The following is a 20,421-nucleotide window of genomic DNA, read 5'->3' on the forward strand; positions in this document are numbered from 1 at the left end:
CTGGCTGAAAGAGCCAAGTTCACTTCAATTCAGTTCAACAGATCTTGAATGTTACTTGCTATTGGGTTAGGATGCAAAAGTAATTGTGGTTTGTGCCATAAATTTTACTGCAAAACCTGCAGTTACTTTTGCACCAGCCGAATATGTGCCAAGCCCTGTGTTAGCCACCAGATATAATGTTTTCTTCCAAAAAGAAGCCAATCAACGCTTGTATAGTACTTACCAGTGGCCAGGCACTGTGTTAGTGCTTTATGATTTCAGGCAGCTGACCTAATAAATAGAGCATCAATACACCTTTTTTAATTTTTTTGAGATGGACTCTCACTCTGTTGCCCAGGCTGGAGTGCAGTGGTGTGATCTTGGCTCACTGCAACCTCCGTCTCCCGGGTTCAAGCATTTCTCCTGCCTCAGCCTCCCTAGTAGCTGGGATTACAGGTGTACACCGCCACACCCAGCTAATTTTTTTGTATTTTTAGTACAGACGGGATTTCACCATGTTGACCAGGCTGGTCTCGAACTCCTAATCTCAAATGATGTGCCCACCTCGGCCTCCCAAAGTGCTGGGACTACAGGTGTAAGCTGTCGTGGCTGGCCAGAGCACCAATACAACTCTTGCTAGGTGACACTTAAGGTTTTGAAGGAGCTTTCTTTTGGGCCACAGAATTTTAATCCAAAAGTGTTTAAATAAAAACACACAATGGACCAGAACCTCTTTAAAAGCAATGACTGCACTTTATTTTGTTTATTGAGAACATATACTGTGTAGTAGACCAGGAGCTGGCAAACTTTCTCTGTAAATCTTTTCTAGGCCATGTGGTCTCTGTTGTAACTACACGACTAGGCTATTGTAGTGTGAAAGCAACATCATCAATAGGTAAATGGGCAAACATGGCTGTGTTTCAGTAAAGCTTTATTTTAAAAAAATACGTATCAGGCAGGTTTGGCTATAGTGCCGTCATTTGCTGACCTCAAATTAGACACAGAGTTGTCTATCGTAAATGAATGAATATGTAAATTTATCATTTAGTTTCTACTATGTGCCAGACCCCAGGTATACAATAATGAATAGTCAGATAAGGATCCTACTTTTATTCTTATGTGCAGAAGTTGACAATAAAAGATGAAACCCATGAATGTAAACCCATAAGTCATAAACAATGTGATTTTCTATTCTTAATAAAATGAAAAGAAGAGTATGGTTGAGAGAGAGGGACTGCTTGAGACAGAGTAGTAGGGAAGTCTTCTCTTTGCCAGTGACACGTGCTCTGAGAACTAACAAGGAGGGACCAGCCCGGTGTGGGACAATGGGCAGACAAATCCAGGTAGAAGGAAACAAGAACAAAGGCTCAGTGGCAGAAACAAGTTTGCATGCTCAGTAATGTTTACAAGAAAAACACAAAAACCTGTAGGGGTGAAGCATGGTGAGGTAGTAGGAAGATGCCAAGAGTCTGGAACCAGATTAATAAGGCCTTCTAGGGACTTCATATTTGTGCAGCGAGAAAGCTTTGGTGAAATTTAAGAAAGAGCAGAAGGGTGGAAGGAAGGAAAACAGGATTTTAAATATAAACATTATTTTGCTGCAAATCATTTCAGTATGCCCACATCATACCTTGCTGTTTTCACCATCTCCCAGCCCTGAGGGTCCAGGTCTTGTACAGGCTCTGTAGAAACAGTGAATGGGGAGTTTCTATCCCCTTCAAACCCTTGGTCACTCATGGACTCTCCAAGCAAAGCAAACACTATGAAGCATTTATTTATTGGAACCATAGATCAGATCTATCACACTATTGCTTTATTCCTACCTTTAAGACAATTTCAAGATAGCACATGAAGTATTCCACATCTTTGTAAAAGTTCCTGGAATATTTTGTTATTCACAAAACATTTTACAGCAACAACTAATTAAGAATATCCTTAGAAAATCTTGGGGCTTTTTCTTTGAGTTTAACCACTTTTATTTTTTTTTTAAGTTGAGCTTAAATTTCGTTTAAAAGTGTTAAAAGTGTATGGAGATTAAATATCTTTGAAGTAGATTTTTATTTCACAGGTCCTAGAATCTGGTAAAATGGTAATTGCTGGCTTCATTTGAAGGAATAATTAAGGTGTGTGATACTGTTTAACTGTTTGTTCAACTTTGCCTAGTGCAGTGGAGTACAAATATTTGACCTTCTTGACAAAGACAGATGGATTGAAGCTACACACCATGATATCATTAGGTTGTCGAATAACATCATTATTCATGATTATAAGGAATTATTCAGGTGAAATAACAAACCTAATAGAAAGCTATTATTTGTGTTGGGAGTATAATTTCACTGCCCTTGTCATTCCAGCCCCTTGGTTGAAGATAAAATACGTGTGTTTATTTTCCTACAAAGAATCATTAATAGCATAATTTAAACAAGTAAAATTAATTATAATTAATAGTTTAGTAAATCAGGGGGTATGACATACTTCCATAAAGAAGTTGGTATGCTGTAAATGTAACAAATGAACATTTTCATCATTTATTGAATTGTTTCATTTATATAAATTCATTTTTAGTAGTATACATTTTTTACACTGATTAAAATCTACATAAAACTTTACTTTCAAAGATTGGAGGAAATGCCTTAAATTTAAAATAGTATTTAAACTGGTAGCATTTTTGCTGTACCTCTTGGAGTTGGCAAAACTATGGCCTGGAGCCAAGTCTAGCCCCCTGCCTGTTTCTGTAACTGAAGATTTATTAGAACACAGCCACATTTGTTCCTTTATGTATCATCTATGGCTGTTTTTGTGTTACAGTGTCACAGATGAGTAGCTGTGACAGAGACCATACAGCCTGCAAAGCCCAAAATATTTGCTATCTGGCCCTTTACAGAAGAAGTTTGCCAACCTCTGCATTAAGGAACTAAATTAAAAAATAAAATTATGCACTGGTTGATCTCAAAGTAGTTTGTAGGAACTACTGAAGCAGTGAGGTTGTGAGAAATCAGCATCCCAAGCCATGTACTTAAGGAAGCATGATGGGGTGTGTGATGCAAGTCTGCTGTTCTAGATCATCAGCTTCTTCAGAGAATTGACTGGAATTATTGTGAGCTGCTATATAACCAGGAAAGGATGGAATTGGCTTTCTCTGGGTTGGTTTTAGAATGTTCTTGCCTGAAACTGTAATGATGAAATGATCCTGTGATGATGGATAAGTCCTGGATTCTTCCATAGTCTTCGTTTTGTAGTTCTGTGTAGGACAAACACTGGAAAAAAGTGCAAATACGTCTGATCATGAGTGTGAGAATATTGTTTTTCCAAATATATATTTCTAGAAATATGCTAATAAAATAATTATGTAACTTTCATGAAATTTAGAAATTGTGTTTGTTTGCAGAATGATTTTTAAATTTTTGAACTTATTAAAGAGATATTTCACATATAAAAATGTACAAAGAATAATGTGGCAGGCTTCTTAAAAAATTTAACGGATTTTCATATATGCTTCAGATCTTAAAATGAAAAGTTATAGTTACACTTCATCTTCCCCCACTGTCATCTTATTCTCTTTCCTCTGTTTTTAGGGCTGCATTTCTAAACCTTGGCGCCATTGCCATTTTGGACCAGATAACTACTTTCTTGTGGGGGCTGTCCTGTGCCCTGTAGGATGTTTAGCAGCAACTCTACCTATACCCACTAAGTACAATACCATGTCCCCTCCTACTTGTGACAACGAAGAATGTCTCCACATATTGCCACATGTGGGAGGCAAAGTTATCCCCTTTTGAGAACAGTTTTAGAGGTATTTACTGACCTGAAGGTGGTATGTTTTCTACCTCCTTAGGTTTGCATGTTTTTTTTCTTTTTAAATGTGCGTCTGTATCCCTGAAAAGCAAATTGTGTTGTTTGTTTGATGTATTTAATATTTTCCTGACTGTGTCCTGCTGTACGTTATCAATTTCTTTTACTCGGCATTGTTTTTGAGATACAGCTACATGGATAAATGAAGACCTAATTCTTTCATTTTTACCTCCTGTACTGTATTCTAGTACCTGAGTGAAAGACAAATTAATTTCTTATTCCTTTTTAAAGGTTGTTTCTAATTTTTCTCAGTTAAGACGATGTAAAACCAATATCGTTGTATATGTTTCCTAGTGTACTGATGGGTCTCTCGTAGAATATTTACCTAGTAGTGGAATCCCCATGTTGTAAGGTATACATTTCTTCAACATTGGAGAGCAGTTCTATAGTCCTAATTAAGTGCTTGTGTCAATTGATGCTCCATAGCATTGGATGACAACATGTTCCCCATGATGTTTGTATTGGTATACTTTTTAAGTGTTTGCGACTCTGGTGGGTAAAAGATAGTACCACATTATTGCGTTAATTCTCATTTCTCCAATTATCCAGTGGAGTAAAACATTTGCTTCTGGATGCAAACAGGCATCCCTTTTTGTCAATTGCTTGTGTGTATTCTTTGCCAATTTTTTCCATTGGGTCATTGTTTTCTTTTCCAATAGTTAGTATTTTTATATATTCTAGATTTAAATCCTTTGTGATTGTATCCATCACAAGACATTTTTTTTATTTCTGGCTTGGAATCATAGTGGGTTTCCTTGTGTGTGATGGGGTTGGGGCAGGGGATAGAGCCTTTTGGTGCTAAAATTTTTAATATAATGAAATTTAATAATATTTTCCTTTTGCTCTGTGCATTTTGGCTCTACCTTAAGAATATATTCCAAGTGCTAGTATCATAACAGTACTTTCCTATAATATTTTTCTAATGTATTAATGTTTTCTTTTTCATATGTGCCTTGATATCATCTGGATATCTTTTATATGTGATATAAATTATGAGTCCACTTTTGTTCCTATGGAAAAACAGTGTTCCATTCCATTCTTTCCCCATTGTCTTGACATAAATGTGTGAATCTGTTTCTTGCCTGTCCATTGAGTTCAGTTGGTCTCTTTGAGCTTTAATGACACAGTCCTTTGATTACTATGATTAAAGGGTATCTTTATGTCTAGATGGACAAGTATTCCTTTCTTTTAATCACATTTTAGCTGTTCTTTACCTTGATTCTTTCAAATGATTTTTTCCATCTTGTCAAACTCTGTGGGAAAAGGCATTGCAATTTTTTAAAGGAATGGCATTGAATACATGGATTCATTTATGGAAATTTGACATACTGATGCTGTTAGATATCCCCAGTTATGAACACAATGTAGGTTTTCCTGTTTTAGGTCTTTTTTCATGCATATATAGAATCAAGTTTCAATGTCAATAATGGCTTGGATTTTTAATTTAAATGGATGTTTGTCACTGCCTTTTTAATTTGGAAAAATTTGGGAGTAAAAACTCATATTTGTTTACCTCATAAACAAGAAACACAAAGCCCCATAAACTTTTTGTAATAGTTTTGGGAAAATAAAAATAGAAAACAGTTGGGAAATGAGTACTTGGCCGTTTCTTCTTTAAGAGTATTCTCTTTAAGAAGAATTAGAGAATGTATTTGTTAGAATGTATTTGAAGCATTTGCTAATGAAGGAAACCATACACTAAAAATAGCTGACAGGCTTATGAAAAGGTGCTCAACATCCTTGATAATCAAAGAAATGCAAATCAAAACTACAGTGAAATATCATCTCACTCCAGTTAAAATGGCTTATATGCAAAAGACAGACAATAACAAATGCTGGCGGGGATGTAGAGAAAAGGGAACCCTTGTACCCTATTGGCGGGAATGTAAATTAGTACAGCTACTATGAAGAACAGTTTGGAGGTTCTTGAGAAAACTAAAAATAGAGCTAACACACAGTCCAGACTTCCCACTGTTGGGTATATACCCAAAGGAAATCTGTATATTACAGAGCAGTATGCACACTCGTATTTGTTGCAGCACTGTTCACAACAGTCAAGATTTGGAAGCAACCTAAGTGTCCATCAGCAGAGGAATCGATTTAAAAAATGTGGTACTTAATCACAATGGAGTACTATTCATCCATAAAAAAAGAATGAGATCATGTCATTTGCAACAACATGGATGGAACTGGAGATCAGTCTGCTAAGTGAAATAAGTCAGGCCTAGAAAGACAAATATTGCATATTCTCACTTATTTGTGGGATCTAAAAATCAAAACAATTCAACTAATAGAGATATTAAGTAGAAGGAGAATTACTAGAAGCTGGGAAGGATAGTTGACAGGTGGTGGGCAGGGAGCTAGGTATGGTTAATGAGTACAAAAAAATAGAAAAAATGAATAAGTATTTGACAGCACAACAGAGTGACTATAGCCTATAATGATTTAATTGTACATTTTGAAATAACTAAGAGTGTAATTGGATTGTTTGTAACACAAAGGATAAATGCTTGAGGGGATGGGTACCCCATTTTACCTGATGTGATTATTATGCATTGCATGTCTGTATCAAAACATCTCATGTACCCCATGAATATATACACCTATGTACCTACAAAAATAAAAATTAAAACCAAACACTAAAGGCCACATATTATGTGATACAATTTATGTGAAATATCCAGAATTGGCAAAGTCGTAGAGGTAGCAGATTAGTGGTAGCCAGGGGTTGGGAGTGGGTAGTAGGGAATGCGGAATGGCTGTAATGGCCACAGAGTTTTCTTTCAGGATGATGAAAACCTTCTGGAAACAGATATGGTGAAGGTTGCATGACATTGTAAATGTACAAAATGCCACTGAATTTTACACTTTAAAATGATTGATGAATTTTGTTATGTGAATGTTATTACAACTTGATGTTTTTGAGTAAATGTAATTTTTTTAATAGACAAAGATGCGTTCTGTAATTTGTCTGCCTCCCCCTTGATCTGAAAAAACTACAAAGTATGTCTCAATTCTAATGCAAAGTCTTAACCAAAACGATTTTTTTTTGAGCTATTCATATTTAGCTTCCGGTGACTCACAGGAACCTGAATTTTATGTTCCATTCAACACTCCATTATACTCTTAAATAAGAATCTAATAATTTTCCCTTGGGATATTTTTGAAATCCAATTGTAAGTATTTAGAATTTTAGACACAGTCATATCTCTCTTTTGAAAATTGTTCCAAATATTGAATTTGTTCAACATTGTTTGAATTTGCAATATTTATGAGTTGTCAAAACAAAAGTAGGGATTTTTTTCTTTATGTCCATGTCTAAAAATGTCATCTTGGAAATGGCAATAAAATAGAACATTAAACTGAAATTAATATCATGATGTTGAAGGTGTGACCTAATTAAAATGCAAATGTAAGCACACTTCTTTAAAATTGACATTGCAGCTTATATATTCCCCAATAGTGGGACTATTGCTTGTTGATAATTTGACTTGACAGGTTCTCTTCACAAGTTCATTGCTTTAACCTCAGTGTAAGCATACATTGGCTTGCTTGATGAGAAAATTTAGGCAGATTCAGGAAGCTCAAAATGAAATTTAATGAGTTATGATCTTCCTGGATATAGGCTGATTCTGCTTATTAGAGGAATTTGGAAAATGCCTACCATCTACAGATTTATGCATTGTTGAAAGTCTGTATTTTAAACTTAAAATTCACATTGTGGGCACTATTTGTCCTTGTGTCTGTTGTCCTTAAGTCAATTTCATGTTGTGCTTTTTACCCCAAAATACCCTTATTTCTTTTACTCCTCTAAATTCCAGCTGACCTTTATAAAGTCTTCCCTTGCCCCCTTCTCAACAAATAACCATTTTCTCTGAATTCTTGGTTCGTATTTCTCCTTGGAATCTATCCGTCAATTCTACACGGTTTTATAATTAGTGGGTGTACATGTACCATGTCCTGGTTTATTGGGTCCTTAAGAATGGGAATTACGCGCCCAGAGCAAACAAAGATTAACCGGCATGTAGTAGGAAGCCCAGAAGGAACCAGTGAAGCAACAGAAGATTGAGTGAATGAATAAAGACACATGAATGCACTAAATCTTTTGTGCACATGACTTTTACTAATTTTCACCAGTAATTTCCTATAAGGCTGTAGACAGTCAAACTAAAAAATTGCCATCATTGGGAGACTGAGGCAGGTGGATCACCTGAGGTCAGGAGTTCAAGACCAGCCTGACCAACATGGAGAAACCCCATCTCTACTAAAAATACAAAAATTAGCCAGGCATGATGGTGGGCACCTGTAATCTCAATTACTTGGGAGACTGAGGTAGGAGAATCGCTTGATCCTGGGAGGTGGAGGTTGCAGTGAGCCAGGATCACGCCATTGCACTCCAGCCTGGGCAACAAGAGTGAGACTCCATCTCAAAAAAAAAAAAAAAAAAAAAAAAAAAAAAAAAAAAAAAAAAAAAAAAAAAAAAAATTGCTATCATTCATTCTTTAATAGTGATTATTGCACATTTACTAGTTTATGGAGCCAATTCTTGCACCTTAAGAAGTATTTATGACCTAGATTTCTTAACCTTTTGCCTAGATATCCAAATCTTTGAATTAACTCTCAAGGATGAGTGTAATTTTAAATACCAAATTCTAATGCTCAAATGTGAGAAACAATTATTTGACTTTGTGACCACAGAAAGACATCAATATTTTAAATGCTGAATGTTTATATTTTCAGATATCTACTGTTGTCTTGCAGTTATGTTGCCTGTTCCTTCCACATAAGCATCATATGGTAAAATTTAGTTTTAGTAAAGAATCTGTGGGAAAAGTAGACTTGAACACAGTAGGTTTTTTAAAGATTATGTGAACAAGGGAGTGGAAATAGGATACTTAAGAAATACAACACATTAATTTTCAAGAATATTTATGTCTGAGATGTCAACAGTCCACCAGGATACTTTTAGGAGGATAATAGCTCTGAGCGAGATTGTTTCACGTAAACAAGGTTAGAAAGTTCTTTATTTGAAATGAAATGGAAAATTTTATACTAACCAAACATGTAATGCTACTTTAAGCAAACTTTTCATATCCTAAATACAAATATTAAAGCAAATATTGTTATAATGGAATATTTCATTGTGTTTCTGTTGTAAAAAAAATTTAAGGAAATCAATAACAACATAAAGATAAAATGGGTAGCCTACCCCAAATATTTCAGTACCTATGTAAAGGCTTTCTTATCTTCAGTAGCTGATGGTTATAAAATGAAATGCATTTAAATCCATGGCTAAAGATTATTAACATATCATACAGAACGAAAGCACTCCAGCTGTAGATGTTCATTAAATTGACCATTAATAACTTGTGATAAAAAGGAATATTACTGCATTCATAAATTTTGTATGCAGATTTTATTAAGCTGGCATGTTATATGAATTGATTGTCTGACATCTTCTGGCTGTGGCTGAAGATAATAGTGTTTTACAAGCATTTTCCATAATCCAAGAATTCTGATGGCCTGTTTCTAGGTAGTTATTATGTTTTTGTTCTGGTTGGCCTTTTTTTTCCACCCAATTTACAATTAGAAAATATAATTGTAGCTTTTGGTATGAAACATTATAAGGTTGGTTGTGTCAGCATTTCTATTATAACCCCATTTTTCATAGGGCTGCTAGTATGTGTGTAGGGGAGTGTGTGTGTGGAGAGAGAGAATCCACATCAGTTTCATTGACTCTATTTTGTCTTGCCAATGAATTATTGCCATTTCTTTCTTGAAATGTAAATAGACTTGTTATTGCTTAATAACAATCATATTTCAGTAGCTTATTGTTTACCTTTCAGATCTGAGCTTATTTAATAGGTCTTTTAACCTGTTTCTAATGCACAACCCAGCACCATTTGATTTTGTGGGTTTGGTACAGCAAGGAGGGCTTGAGTGCAATGTATACTTTTTGGGTTACCAGATCTGGTTTGTTTGCTTCTCAGCATATCATACTTTTATTTGGCAATTACCTTTTGTCTTCAGAGGCAGAGGAAAGGTAGCACAAAGGTCAAAGCATGGGCCAGACTGCCTTAGTTAGGGGCCCAAATCTGCTACCTGTGCAAGTTACTTACCATCTTTATATCTCTATCCTCACCTGCAAAGTAGCGTGATGCTAATACCTACCTGGTAGAGTTGTTTTGGGAATTTGTTAAATCATGTGGAGGGCTTAGGGCAAAGTAAGCACTCAGTAAATACCAACTGTTATTAGTACCTGAATTAGTCAGAGACAGAAGACGTGAAACTGAAATCTAATCACTTTTTTTTTTTTTTTAGTACAAATCAGGTATGACATGATAATGAAGTTACTGCCTGAATCTTTGAGGCTGCTTTGGATATAGTTTATACCCTGAATTCCTTCCATGTTGAAGTCTGTGGAGACAGAGCAAGAGGTTTAAAAGAGACACTTGGGCTTGAGTACTTGCAGTTTTGAACTTGGGGAAAATAAACTTAGCTAAGCCTTCTCACTTTTGTAAAATGGAGATAATGATGATAAATAAATAATGGGTTGTTATATTTTTTTTGAAAAGCAAAATGGAATATCTAGCACACATATGAGTTCAGTAGCTATGGTGTCTTTGTAGTGCCTGTAACATGTGTGCACAGAACCTGCAACACATTTTGTTAACTGAGGTGAGAGTTTATTTTTAAGCAGTAGTGATGTCTAATGTAACATCTTTTTAACTACCTTCTACTACTAGATGTTATGAAAATATTGATGATCACCCTTTTCTTGGCCTTATAAACACAAACAGTATAAGATTAGATTAAACCATGTTTGTGGCTTACAGAAACATTATGGATATTGATCATTTTTGCCTGTGATTACCGAATTGCTAGGAGAATATTGTTTCTTGGTGTTGATTTGTTTAATTCAGAGTTATAGCACTTTACCATGTCCCTGTATTTTGAATTTCATTGCCCATTTTGGTCAAAAGTAAACTTGTTAAATGTTAAAGCTGGAAGGATGGTTTCCTGCCTCTCATGTTATACATGAAGAGCACTGAGGTACAGTTTACAGTAGAACTTGGAGTAATAAAAACTCCAAGCAGATGACTTGGTTTGGAGCCTCCTGTTCAATGGCTGGGAAACTTGAAGGATTTCTTCATACTTTTTGGCCATTTGTGAGTGTGGCAGTCTTTTGGCTATGAAAACAGGCACAGGCCGTCCTGCCAAAACTGAAAAAGACATTAGGGTGAGCCTAATGAAACCTAGGCAGAGATCCCTAAAAATTACCATATAGACTGCTGTTTCTTTTGTGATAATAGTTTAAAAGCTTGCTATGTATTTTAGATGTGCACAGACTCTTTATCTAAAGCAGGCAGATGTTCTCATTGGCATTGTAGTGAGTAGGAGCATGGTGCAAGCAGGTGTGAGTGATTAGTGGACTTGAGCACAGGTGGCTTTAATGTATGTAGGGTCAATGCTATAGGCTCCTTCGGCCAAACAGATTTAAGCTAGATTCTAGAGCACTCCAGTTCAGTCTTAGTCATGATGTCTTTAATTCAGTGGGCTTTTCAAAAAAAAATTTTTTTTTTTGAGACGGAGTCTGGCACTGTCGCCCAGGCTGGAATGCAGTGGCCGGATCTCGGCTCACTGCAAGCTCCGCCTCCCGGGTTTACGCCATTCTCCTGCCTCAGCCTCCTGAGTAGCTGGGACTACAGGCGCCCGCCACCTCGCCCGGCTAGTTTTTTGTATTTTTTAGTAGAGACGGGGTTTCACCGGGTTAGCCAGATGGTCTCGATCTCCTGACCTCGTGATCCGCCCGTCTCGGCCTCCCAAAGTGCTGGGATTACAGGGTTGAGCCACCGCGCCCGGCCGGCTTTTCAAAATTTAAACACTGTTAAAGAGAGTTTAAGTTATGCTCCATTAAGTTGGACAGTATTGGAAGCCAGGATTTTGATTGCTTTCTCAGAAATAAAAAGTACACACACACATTTTTAAATGAGATCATATGTACATTTCTGTGCTCTCTAAAGGAGATTTGCCACCTCTATAAGTTGCAACTTGAGCTGGATTTTTACAATTTCCAATCAAGATTGATGCCTCTGAGTTAAACGAATAGGCACTATTATGTTGGAACTCTGTTTCTATGATAGAGAGAAATAATAATACTATTTGCTTAAAGGAAGATAATAAAATTATTTTTCTAACAAATGCTATTTATTAAATATTGTGAGAAAATGTGTACTTTTTAGCATTGCTCATGGTCTCTCTTGGAAAGCCCAACTCATTAGACATCTTCTGGTTCAATCCTTGACCACGATGGAAATCTGTGTAGCAGAAAGCATGGAATATATGAATTAAAATTGAGAAGGGATTCCAAATGGTGGAGTAGGTTTTGTTCATTTGCAGTCATTGAAATTATTCAGCGAAATATTATAGTTTCATGTTTTACCTAAAAACTTAACACCAAGTTTCTATCTTGATTTTTCTTCTGGCTGTTAGATAACTGGTCTTTCTCTCGATCTGTTGAACTTGATGGAGAAAGTTAGATATTAGGTATTTGTGAATAACACAGACAATCATTATATATGGAATAGTAAAGCTTGTATAGGAGAAAATAGATTGAAAAAATTTTCTTCTAGAATCTGTGCAAAATAGCTATTATTTATGTTTTTAACAAAAACTTTTGAGAAGTCTGAGGTAACCTGTCTTTTCCATTTATTTAAAACTGCATCATATTTACTCGTTCTATAGCATATTATGTAGCTGGAGAACTGCCTGAATATAGGTCTTGGACTTAAATATTTATCTATACCAGACAACATAGGGCTGCTGAGGTTCTGTTTAGTCATACTGGTAATTAAAACATTGAAATATTTCTATTGTACATAGCTATTGCTCTGAGAATATCCCCAACCCTGCTATCATAGGCCCTCCCTCATGGCCCCCAGATCTTTCCAAGAAACCACAGGGCTAATGTCTAGACCCTCAAGACACTGCTCCAGTAACACTGTCAGCTTCTAGGTAACCTTCCTTTTACTTAACATTACTGCTGAACAGTCCTACAGTGACTGTTGGTTGAATAAATACAGGGTTACTTGGAATCAGATACAAGAGGAAAGTATCTTTAAACCCTGTTAAGAGGTTTTCTAAACTTCAGAATCAAAGGTAAACACCAAATCACAGCATACATGAGCCAGGCCTACAATAATGCTGTGGTGCCTGGAACACACCAGGAACGTAACAGGGACTCAGTAAATATGTTGATGGACAAAGCATTTCAAATATAATCTTTTATCTCAATCACAGGAATCAGGTGATTGTTTAGCAGGTCCCTGCTGCTGTGGTTTCCTCATCATTTAACAAAGATTTATATTTAAATCATAAGGCCATTGCGCTTCTCTTTATGCTTTAAGTAGCTGCATGGGCCTTGTCAGGATTTTCTTTTTTAGCCTTGCCTTCCTTCATAGAACATCTGCATCTGGATCACAGAATATTGGCTTCACAGATGGTCTTGTAAATAGCTGAATAAAGAACCTTTAATACTTGGCATTTATAACAGGTACTTAGAAGATTCATCCAAATTCTGTTTGCTTTGGCTGGAGAAATAGATTCTCTTGGTAATGAACTTGAACTCTGTCACCTGGTTATAACTTGGAGATAAGAGAATAGGATAGAAATAATTAGGGGGAAAGATTGCTGTATAAATAGGTGAGCATTAAAGACTTCATCATCTCTGACTTGTAGGAGAATGAACTAAACTCAGGACTCACTATTTTGTATGATAAAATGTGATGATGAAGTGTTTTGAATTTCTGATAGGCTTATCTCCCTGTGTTAGCAACTTTGAGATAGTCGGGCACTGCAGGAAGCTCCAAGCATTGAGTAATTGAAAGGCAAGTTCAAGATAGATTAAATTCGGCCTGTTGAAGTACACATAACTGTACCTGTTAATTGCTGCCCCAAAGATCTGCATTTTCTTCAAACCATCTTGAAAGAATGTGACTTCGGAGATGAGCCTTCCAGGTGTCCTAGAGCAGAACGTGGAAGTCTCTCAATTGTTGCTTTCATGGGTGGATCCCCTACTTGGATAGTATTTCCACATTTGATGTTTCTGACTCTGAGCAGTAATTACACTTAAAAAGAATGATAATTGTGCAACTGCAGGAGCTGGCCTGAGTCAGTTTCTCATGCTACCTTAAGGAGCTCCCAAGACCCGCTCAGTATGTTCTTGCTTATGCCTTCCTTCATGAGGCTCTTACATTTGTGCCCACGTGCTGGGTACAGAGACAGCAATGGGAGTGCAGGGCAGCACTTTGACTTGCCTAGTGAAGTCTCTTACTCAGTCCCTTACTAGCCAGCTACTTGTGATCAAGTCACCAAACCTTTCTGCAGATTGTGATGAGGATTTGATTAAATCAAACCAAAAGAGATCAGCCAAGAGTCTGGCACACAGAAAGTCCTTAGCAAATATTAGTACTTATTTATCCTACACCTTAGCAAGCCAATCTGCTTGTGACAGGGTTACCTAGAAATCATTTGACGACGTCTAAACAGTCACTCCCAAAGTTGCTGAAAAATTGACAATCTGTAATTGCATTTTGTAGTGTTTCTCTTAGAAAGAGGAATAGGGCAGTGGTTTTAACTGAAGCCTAAACCACCAGTTAAACTGAAGGTTTAAACTGACTTTGTTTTGAGAAATTTTAATCGCTTAAGTTACTGGCAATACTAATAATTTTTTAAAAACTAGCTTTGGATCTAAGATATTTAGGAGACAATTGGCAATTTGAACACTTGCTTGATAGTTAATACTGTTATTTTGTGTTATTGTTAATTTTTAGGTTTTCAGCTGTATTATAGTTTGTTAATATTTTAGGTATGCTTAAAGACCCAATTTTGTATTCCTTGTTTGTAGAGAGAGATATATACAGAAATTAGCTGTAATTACAGGATGTCTCTGATTTGCTTCCAAATGATACAGGATGGGGGAGTAGATAAGAGTAGTTGAAACATGACTGGCCACGAATTGATCATTTTTGCAAGGCCTATTTCTGTATGTGGCTGAAATTCTCCTTAATATAAGTTAAAAAGCAAAGTAGGTTAGAGAACCTTGAAACCCCATTGTTATTACTAGCTGTGGACAATGTATTTCTCATGAGCTCTACATCAGCTGTAACTAGGTTACCACAGCTGACTTCATGGACATATTAGCTGATGGCTAATAGGGGTAGAATGTGTCTACAAATGAGAGAAGGGTTCTTGTCTATTTAAGTTGACCCAAAATATATGATTACATTTATTGGTGAGAAGATATCCATTGAAAGATAAAATATGCATTATAACACATCTTTTTGATAAGGAGAAGTGTTTTGGCTTTGTTTATCAAAAGTACATCTTTGAAGCTTATATTTGAAGTTATTAAGATTTACTAGCATCTGGAATATCACCTTCAATAATTAATGGAAGAGACATCAGAGCCTGCCCTTCTCTGACCTATAGATCTTTAGCTATCAGTGAAAGAACTGATGGTATGCAATGCTTTCTTTGCCTAACCTGTCAGGCCCCTTTGGAGGTATCCTAAATTTGCTGATGGATCCTAAACTGACTGATTAATGTTTGATGTTAGGAGCCTTGGGGAATTGTTCAAGGGATAATGGTTGTTTGTAGTGCACAGGAAATACAGACTTTTTATGATCAATTCAGCTCTAACTCTTTGTGATCCTCTATTTTATGACTAGATAATGCTTTTCTGAAAAAAGAATAAAGTACATCTGACATATGGCTTGATCTTTCTCTTCCTCTAATTAAAAAACAAAAACAAAATAAAACTTTCTATTAGAAATTCTAGCCCTGAATTACCTGTTTTCTATTATTGTTTATTTACTCTCTCATTTTAAGTGTTGTGTAAGTATTTACTGTATCCTCTATCAAATTGAGGAAATGGTGCCTTCTTCAGTTCCTATTAGAGTGGACGGCATATATTAGTTAGTAGAAATAGGCATTGTGAGGAGGCTCTTCTGTAACAGGTGTGCAGAAGTGTCTCCTACAATGTGCCACTTCATGTTAGTCAATGTAGTCTTAGACAAATGACTATTGATAGGGAAACTATTCTTTGAAATAACCGTATCTTTGACTCCAAAGTAGATGTTTCATTTATTTTTTTCTGCAATCTCACTTCAATTAGTAATTAGTAATCATAGGTTGGGGTCTGTATATGAAAAGATGAATGATCTATGGGTCCCTAATTAGTCAAGGAATTTCAAGGTGTTTGATTCTAGAGAGTTGTACATTTCTTTCTTTCTTTTTTTTTTTAAATTAGGTTCCAGGATAAACATGCAGGTTTGTTACATAGGTATGCATGTGCCGTGGTGATTTGTTGTACCTATTGACCTGTTCTCTAAGTTCCCTCCCCTTGCCCCCTACCCCCAACAGGCCCTGGTGTGTGTTGTTCCCCTCCCTGTGTCCATGTCTTCTCATTGTTCAACTCCCACTTATGAGTGAGAACATGCAGTGTTTGGTTTCTGGTTCCTGTGTTAGTTTGCTGAGGATGATGGCTTCCAGCTTCATCCATGTCCCTGCAAAGGACATGATCTCATTCCTTTATATGGCTGCATAATATTCCATGGTGTATATACACCACATTTTCTTTATCCAGTCTATCATTGATAGGCATTTGGATTGGTTCTGAGTCATTGCTATTGTAAATGGTGCATGTGTCTTTATAGTAGAATGTGCATGTGTCTTTATAGTAGAATAAGTGTGCATAAGTGTGCATGTGTCTTTATAGTAGAATGATTTATATTCCTTTGGGCATATACCTAGTAATGGGATTGCTGGTTCTAGATCCTTGAGGAATCACTATGCTGTCTTCCACAATGGTTGAACTAATTTACATTCCGACCAACAGTGTAAAACATTCCAGTTTCTTCACAGCCTCACCAGCATCTGTTGTTTCTTGGTTTTTCAGTACTCACCATTCTGACTGTCGTCAGATGGTATCTCATTGTGGTTTTGATTCACATTTCTCTAATGATCAGTGATGTTGAGCTTTTTTTCATATGTTTGCTGGTTATGTAAATGTCTTCTTTTGAGAAATATCTGTTCATATCCTTTGCCCACTTTTTGATGGGGTTGTTTTTTTCTTGTAAATGTGTTTAAGTTCTTTGTACATTCTGGATATTAGACCTTTGTCAGATGAGTAGATTGCAAAAAGTTTCTCCCATTCTGTAGATTGCCTGTTGACTCTGATGAGTTTCTTTTGCTGTACAGAAGCTCTTTAGTTTAGTTAGATTCCATTTGTCAATTTTGACCTTTGTTGCAATTGCTTTTGGCATTTTCGTCATGAAGTCTTTGCCCATGCCTATGTCCTGAATGGTATTGCCTAGGTTTTGTTCTAGGATTTTTATAGTTTTGGGTTTTATATTTAAATCTTTAATCCATCTTGAGTTAGTTTTTGTATAAGGTGTAAGGAAGGGGTCCAGTTTCAGTTTTCTGCATATGTCTAGCCAATTTTCCCAGCACCATTTATTGGATAAGAAATCCTTTCCCCATTGCTTGTTTTTCTCAGGTTTGTTAAAGATCAGATGGTTGTAGATGAGTGGTGTTATTTCTGAGGCCTCTGTTCTGTTCCATTGGTCTATATATCTGTTGTGGTACCAGTACTATGCTGTTTTGGTTACTGTAACCCTTGTAGTATAGTTTGAAGCCAGGTGGCCTGATGGCTCCAGCTTTGTTCTTTTTGCTTAGGATTGTCTTGGCTATATGGGGGTCTTTATAGATTCCATATGAAATTTAAAGTAGTGTTTTCTAATTTTGTGAGGAATGTCAGTAGTAGTTTGAGAATAGCAGTGAATCTGTAAATTACTTTGGGCAGTATGGCCATTTTCATGATATTGATTCCTTCTATCCGTGAGGATGAAATGTTGTCCAGTTTGTTTCCTCTCTTATTTCCTTAAGCAGTGGTTTGTAGTTCTCCTTGAAGAGGTCCCTCACATCCCCTGTTAGCTGTATTCCTAAGTATTTTATTCTCTTTGTAGCAATTGTGAATGGGAGTTCATTCATTATTTGGCTCTCTGCTTGTCTCTTGTTGGTGTACAGGAATGCTTGTGATTTTTGCACATTGATTTTATATCCTGAGACTTTACTGAAATTGCTTATCAGTTTACGTAGTTTTGGGGCTGAGACGATGGGGTTTTCTAAATATAAAATCATGTCATCTCTAAAAAGAGACAATTTGACTTCCTCTCTTCCTATTTGAATACCCTTTATTTCTTTCTCTTGCCTGATTGCCCTGGCCAGAACTTTCAATACTATGTTGAATAGGAGTAGTGAGAGAGGGTGTCCTCATTTGTATCAGTTTTTAAAGGGAGTGCTTCCAGTTTTTACCCATTAAATATATTAGCTATGGGTTTGTCATAGGTAGCTCTTATTATTTTGAGGTATGTCCCATCAAAACCTACTTTATTGAGAGTTTTTAACATGAAGTGATGTTGAATTTTATCAAGGCTTTTCCTGCATCTGTTGAGATAATCATCTGGTTTTTGTCTTTGGTTCTGTTTATGTGATGGATTATGTTTATTGATTTGCATATGTTGAACCAGCCCTGCATCCCAGGGATGAAGCTGACTTGATTGTGGTGGATAAGTTTTTTGATGTGCTGCTGGATTTGGTTTGCCAGTATTTTACTGAGGATTTTCACACTGGTGCTCATCAGGGATATTAGCCTGAAGTTTCTTTTTTCATTGTGTCTCTTACTGGTTTTGGCATCAGGATGATAGTGGCTTCATAAAATGAGTTAGGGAGGAGTCCCTCCTTTTCAGTTATTTGGAATAGTTTCAGAAGGAATAACACCAGCTCCTCTTTGTACCTCTGGTAGAATTTGGCTGTGAATCCTTCTGGTCTTGGGCTTTTTTTGGTTGGTAGGCTATTAATTACTGCCTCAATTTCAGAACTTGTTATTAATCTATTCAAGGATTCAACTCCTTCCTGGTTTAGTCTTGGGAGAGGATATGTGTTCTAGAATTTATCCATTTCTTCTAGATTTTCTACTTTATTTATATAGAGGTGTTTGTAGTATTCACTTATGGTAGTTTGTATTTCTGTAGTGTCAGTAGTGATATCCGCATTACCGTTTTTTATTGTGTGTATTTGATTCTTCTTTCTTTCCTTCATTAGTCTAGCTTGCTGTCTATCTATTTTTAAATTTTTTTCGAAAAACCAGCTCTTGTCTTCATCTATTTTATTTTTGGAGGGTTTTTCATGTCTCTGTCTCCTTCAATTCTGCTCTGATCTTAGTTATTTCTTGTCTTCTGGTGGCTTTTGTATTTGTTTGCTCTTGCCTCTCTGGCTCTTTTAATTGTGATGTTAGTAGGGTATTGATTTGAGATCTTTGTAGATCTGATGTGGACAGTTAGTGCTATAAATTTTCCTCTTAACACTGGGACACTCTGTGTCCCAGAGATTCTGATACGTTGTCCCTTTGTTCTCATTGGTTTCAAAGAACTTCTTGGTTTCTGCCTTAATTCCATTATTTACCCAGGATTCACTCAGGACCAGGTTGTTCAGTTTCCATGTAATTGTGTGGTTTTGAGTGAGTTTCTTAATCCTGAGTTCTAATTTGATTGCACTGATTGCACTGTGGTCCTAGAGGCTGTTATGATTTCAGTTCTTTTGCATTTGCTGAGGAGCGTTTTACTTCAAATTATGTGGTCAATTTTAGAATAAGTGCCACGTGGCACTGAGAAGAATGTGTATTCTGTTGCTTTGGAGTAGAGAGTTCTGTAGCTGTCTATTAGGTCCACTTGATCCAGAGCTGAGTTTAAGTCCTGAATATCCTCACTAATTTTCTGTCTTGTTGATCTAATATTAACAGTAGGGTGTTAAAGTCTCCCACTATTATTGTGTGGGAGTCTAAGTCTCTTTGTAGGTCTCTAAGAACTTGTTGTATGAATCTGAGTGCTTCTGTATTGGGTGCATATATATTTAGAATACTTAGCTCTTCTTGTTGAATTGTTCCCTTTACCATTATGTAATAACCTTGTTTGTCTTTTTTGATCTTTGTTGGTTTAAAGTCTGTTTTGTCAGAGATAAGGACTGCAACCTCTGCTTTCTTTTGCTTTCCATTTGCCTGGTAAATTTTCCTCCATTCCTTTATTTTGAGCCTCTGCGTGTCTTTGTCTGTGAGATGGGTCTCCTGAACACAGCACACCAATGCATCTTAACTCTTTATCCAATTTGCTAGTCTGTGTCTTTTAATTGGGGCATTTAACCCATTTACATTTAAGGTTCATATTGTTATGTGCAAATTTAATTCTGTCATCATGATGTTATCTAGTTATTTTGCATACTATTTGATGCAGTTTCTTCATAGTGCCATCGGTCTTTATATTTTGGTGTGTTTTTGCAGCAGTTGGTACTATTTTTCCTTTATTTATTTAGTGCTTCTTTCAGGATCTCTTGCAAGGCAGGTCTGGTAGTAATGAAATCCCTCAGCATTTGCTTGTCTGGAAAGGATTTTATTCCTCTTATGCTTATGAAGCTTGATTTGACTGGATATGAAATTCTGGGTTGAAAATTCCTTTCTTTAAGAATGCTGAATAT

The 20,421-nt window shown here is 36.3% G+C and overlaps 1 protein-coding gene across 8 annotated transcripts in view; it reads left to right on the forward strand.

Annotated features, from left to right (window-relative positions):
- Window positions 1-20,421, forward strand: part of FHIT (fragile histidine triad diadenosine triphosphatase) — a 1,488,394-nt gene that overhangs the window by 717,356 nt on the left and 750,617 nt on the right. The window lies entirely within an intron of this gene.

The sequence above is a fragment of the Chlorocebus sabaeus genome, chromosome 22 (genome assembly GCF_047675955.1).
Source record: "Chlorocebus sabaeus isolate Y175 chromosome 22, mChlSab1.0.hap1, whole genome shotgun sequence".
In the NCBI taxonomy this organism is placed as follows: Eukaryota; Metazoa; Chordata; class Mammalia; order Primates; family Cercopithecidae; genus Chlorocebus; species Chlorocebus sabaeus.